Genomic DNA, 5,504 nt, shown 5'->3' with positions numbered 1-5,504 from the left:
ATATATATATATATGTATATAAAGAAAAAACAATAAGGTAAATTTTTGAAAATGTCAATAAAATTGATAAATTTCTAGCAAGACTAAGAGTACACATGGAAGAGAGAAAAAGCAGGATGTAGGGGGAGAATACTAATTATCTGTATTAGGAATGATATTGAGTATGTTGCTGAAGATGCTCCAGACATTAAAAAAAAAAAAAGGTAATAAGGGCTGGGGCTGTAACTCAGCGGTAGAGCACCTGCATTGCATGTGTGAGGCACTGGGTTGAGTCCTCAGCACCACATAAAAATAAAGATATTGTGTCCATCTACAACTAAAAATATTTTTAAAAAGGTAATAAGTGTATATGTGCCAAAGAACTTGGATAATTTAGATGAATTAGACAAACTCCTTGAAAAAATGAAACTTATCAAACCTGATAAGCAAGAAATAGAAAAGTCTGTGTGGTTTTATCATTTTTTTATAAATTGATTATGGAATTTGAACCTTTCTAAAAATATCTATATACAGATAAATTCATAGGTGAATTCTTGAAAGACTTAAAGGAAAAATGCCTTTTTTTACTTTTTAAATGGACACATATATGTACATATTTATGTACATAATTATACTATACTATAGTATAATTTAATATGGTGTATATAATGTACAATAATCAAATCAAGGTAATTAGTATTTTCATCTTCTCAAACATTTGTCATCTCTGTGGGTTGGAAACCTTCAAGACTCTTCTAGTTATTTTGAAAAACATGAAATACTTCATGAATTAATGTGGCACAGAGGCCTTGCTAATCTTCTCTGTATTGTTCCAATTTTAGCATGTGTGCTGCTGAAGTGAGCACAATAGTACCATTCTTACACAAATCCTTCCAAAAAACAGAAATAGAAGGCACAGTTCTCATTCTAGTTTAGGAGGACAGCATAACCTTGATACAAAAATCTTTCAAGAAGAGATACAAGCAAAGACTGGGATGTGGCTTGGTGGTAGAGCCCTTGCCTGGCCTGTGCGAGGCCCTGGATTTGATCCTCAGTACTGAAAAAAAAATAAGAGAGAGCAATGAATTGTGGCAAGAACTACACAACAGTGTGAATGTACGTTGTGCCACTGAATTATACACTTAAGAATTGTTGAAATGGTAAATTTTAAATTTATGTATGTTTCACCACAAAAAAAATTGTCAAGAACATAAGAAAGGAAAAAAATACAATCTCTCATGAACATAGATGCAAATTATAAACCAAATATTGTCAAGTTGATAATATAATATAAAAGGATAGCATTTAATGAGCAAGCCTTCTTCCAAAATACAATGGTTTAACATTAGAAGATCAGTCACAGAGGTCAGTACAATGGTTCATGCGTGTGATCCCAGCAACTCTGAAGGGTGAGGCAGGAAGATTGCAAGTTCAAGGCCAGCCTCAGCAAGTCTCCAAATAAAAATTTAAAAAGGGCTGGGATGTAGCTTAGTGTGGTAAAGTGCCCCTGGGCTCAACCCCCAGTACCAAAAAAAGAAAGAAAGAAAAAGAAAATCGGTCAATGCAATGTGAAGGATAAGAGAAGAAAGTGATAGCAGAAATTGATATGTAGAAAATAAACATATATAAAGAGAAAACAATAATGTAGATTTTTGAAGATGTCAATAAAATTGATAAATTCCTAGCATATAAACAGAGTAACAGGAAAATCCATATGATTATTTCAAAAAGGTAGAAAATAAAAATCAACACTCTGGCCGAATTAGGCATAGCAGGGAGCTTCATTAATCTGAGAAAGTGTATCTAGGAATATCTTCATTGAATTTTAAAAGCATCCCCTCAGTCAGGGGCAGTGTTGCATACCTGTAATCCCAGTGGCTCAGGAGGCTGAGGCAGGGGGATCGCAAGTTCAAAGCTAGCCTCAGAAATTTAGTGAGGTCCTAAGCAATTCTGCGAGACCCTGTCTTTAAATAAAATATAAAAAAGATGGCTGGGGATGTGACTAAGTGGTTAAGCATCCCCTGGGTTCAATTCCCTATACCAAAAAAAAAAAAAAAAAAGAGAGAGAGAGAGAGAGTTCAAAGCCAGCCTCAGCAATTTAGCAAGGCCCTGTCTCTAAGTATAAAAAAGGGATGGGGGTGTGGCTCAGTGGTTAAGTGCCCCTGTGTTCAATCCAAGGTACCCCTATCCCCCTCCCATGAAATAAAGCCAAGACTTTCCTTTGTCGCCATAGCTTTACTTTGTTTTGTATAATTTCCCAGTGAGTGCAGTAAGGCGAGAAAAGGAACTGAAAGCATAAAGAATGGAAAGGGAAAATATCATTTTAGATTACAGGATTGTATATGTAGGAAACCAAAGAACCTATAAACTATGAAGTTAATAAGTAAATTTATTTATTTACTTTTTAATTTGTTCTAATTAGTTATACATGACAGTAGAATGAATTTGATACTTTGTACAGAAATGGTACACAACTTCTCATTCCTCTGGCTGTACATGGTGCAGTCACACCAGTAGTGTAATCAAACATGTTATAGGGTGGTAATGTCTGCCAGTAAATTTAGCAAGGTATTTTAGTAATTTATACAATTAAAGAGTAGGTGCTATAGGTGTTGTAGCTCAGTGGTAGAACACTTGACTGGCATACACAAGGCCCTAGGTTCAGTCTCCAGCACTGCAAAAATAATAATAAACAAACATACCTGGACACAAGGTAAATATATAGAAATATATTGTTTCTGTGTATCAGTATGATTGTAAAATTTTAAAATATGCCATTTAAAGAAAATTTTAAAAGAAAAAGAATTTTTAAAATAGCAAAAAAAAAAAGATCATCAAATATCTAGAATAAATCTAACAAAAGCTATGTAAGATCTTTAGACAGAAAACTACAAAACATTACTAAGAAAAATTGAATTACTTAAAAATTAGAAGATATTCCATGTTCATTGTTTATAAGATTTAATATTTCAAAGATATCTGTTTTTTTTTCTGTTTTTTATCTACACATTTAATATAATTTCAATCAAAATCCCAACTTAAGGGGCTGGGGCTATAGTTCAATGGCAGAGCACTTGCTAGCATGTGTGAGGCACTGGTTTGATCCTCAGCACCAAATAAAAAATAAATTAATAAAAAAGATCTTGTGTGTTCATCTACAACTAAAAAATATTTTTTTAAAAAATCCCAACTTAAAGGGGCTGAGGTTGTGGCTCAGCAGTAGAGTGCTCGCCTAGCACTTGCAAGGCCCTGGGTTCGATCCTCAGCACCACATTAAAATAAATAAAGGTATTGTGTCCAATTACAACTAAAAATTAAATATTAAAAAAATCCCAACTTAAAATCAGCATACAGGCTAGGATTGTGGTAGAGCACTTGCCTAGTACATGTGAGGCACTGGGTTTGATCCTCAGTACCACATTAAAATGAAAGTATTGTGTCCATTTACAACTAAAAATATTTACCAAAAAAAAAAATCAGTATACTATAGTGATAATAGCCACATTAATGTTTAGAGCAGCTCAATTCACAGTATCTAAGCTATGGAACCAAGCTAGGTGCTCTTCAACAGATGAATGGATAAAGAAAATGTGGTATATATACACAATGTAATATATTACTCAGCCATAAGAAAAATGAAATTATGGCATTTGCTGGTAAATGGATGGAACTGAGGCTATCATGCTAAATGAAATAAGCCAATCTCAAAAAACCAAAGGCTGAATGTTTTCTCTGATATTCAGATGCTAACACATAATAAGGGGTGGGTGGAGCAAGAAGAAGTTCATTGGACAAAGGGGAATGAAGGGAAGGGAGGGGGATGAGAATAGGAAAGACAGTAGAATGAATGAATTTGATATAACACTGGTCATGTATTCGTATATAATTTGTTTATATACGAATACATGACCAGTGTAACTCCACATCGTGTCCAACCACAGAATGAGAAGTTATGTTCTATGTATGATATGTTAAAATACACTCTACTGGGGATGGTGGTGTTGCTCAGTGGTAGAGCACTTGCCACGTGTGAGGCATTGGGCTCAATCCTTAGCACCAATATAGAAAAAAAATAAAGGTATTGTGTCTATTTACCAAAAAACACTCTATAGTCCTGTATAACCAATAAATAAATAAATTTTAAAATAGACAAGTAGAGAGGGGAAAATAAAATCCCAGTAAGTTTTTTTGGGGGTAGAAATTAACCAGCTGAATTGATGTGGAAATGTAAAGGACTTATAATAGCCAAAATGATTTTGAAAAAGAACAACAAAGTTGGAGACTTTACATTATCTGAGTCCAAAGCTTGCATATCAGTTTACCATATGCAAGACTATAAGAGAGAATGTCATAAGAATAGACATAAAAATATATGAACAGGAATTTGGTTGCCATTTGGGTATATTCATATACACATGAATGGATAGAAACATGTAGGAATATATATGTGAAAATATATATAGATATTCAAATTAAAAAAATAAAGTTTAAAAAACTGAGCACAAACCAAAAAAATAAAAAAGAATACACTTATAGATCAGTGGAACAGAAGTGATCACACTTATACGGTTATTTGAATTTCTATCAGCATGTGCACCAAAGCAATTTAATAGTGAAAAGAAAGTCTTTTTAACAGATAGTGCTAAAATATCTGGCTGATATCCAGCAAAAATGAACCACAGGGCTGGGGTTGTGACTCAATGGTAGAGTACTTGCCTAGCGTACATGAGGCACTGGGTTCGTTCCCCAGCACCACATTAAAAACAAACAAACAAAAAAACCTCAATAAACAAAATGAAAGTACTGTGTCCATCTACAATTAAAAAAAATCAAAATGAACCACAATCTGTACCTCACACTATATACAAAATTAATTGAAAATGGACCCCACCTGGCTGGGGATATAAGTTAGTAGTAGAGTGCTTACCTAGCAGGCACAAGGCCCTCAGTTCAGTCCCAGTGCTGAAAACAACAACAAAAACATAGACCTAAATGTAAAAGGTAAAACTTAAAACTGTAAAATTTCTAGAATAATAATAAATAGAATATCTTCAGGACCTTGGGATAGTCAGATTCCTTCAATAGGACATAGGAGCTGGGGGTGTAGCTCTGGTAAGAATGGGTACCTAGTGTACTCAAGGCCCAGGATTTGACTCCCCACCACTAAAAAGGAAAAAGAAAATAGGACACAAAAAGACTTAACTGTCAGGAGCTGCCACATAGGAGTGAGCATGGACCCTTAGCCTTGAGCCATGGAGGTGTGAGACTGTCCCTGGAAACAGGTAGATCTCATCTCCACTCAGCAGGGGAATGAAATTCTGAGAGTGGGTGTCACCCAATGAGACTGAGCTACACCCCTCTGAAACCCAATCCCTTGCCTCATTGGGGTGGAATTTTCTCCAGTGTCTTCCCTCAATAAATAGGGCTTCAAGCATGTGCTCCCCCTTTTTTGCTAGACTCCCTTGCCTCCCTTATGGGAGCTGGGGCAGAAGAGCCATCACTGAACCCCAAGAAAAAGGTACTTT

General features: G+C 35.0%; 1 pseudogene; it reads right to left on the bottom strand.

Annotated features, from left to right (window-relative positions):
• Positions 1-746: 746 nt before the first annotated feature.
• On the bottom strand, positions 747-845 carry LOC124093365 (U6 spliceosomal RNA; annotated as a pseudogene).
• Between the last annotated feature and the right edge of the window lie 4,659 nt (positions 846-5,504).

Source organism: Marmota monax, unplaced genomic scaffold (assembly GCF_021218885.2).
Source record: "Marmota monax isolate L192 unplaced genomic scaffold, Marmota_monax_Labrador192_F-V1.1 WCK01_AAM20220418_F8-fsc00038, whole genome shotgun sequence".
Classification (NCBI taxonomy): domain Eukaryota; kingdom Metazoa; phylum Chordata; class Mammalia; order Rodentia; family Sciuridae; genus Marmota; species Marmota monax.
Note: the sequence above shows the minus strand (reverse complement) of the source record. Positions and strands in the feature narration are given on the sequence as shown.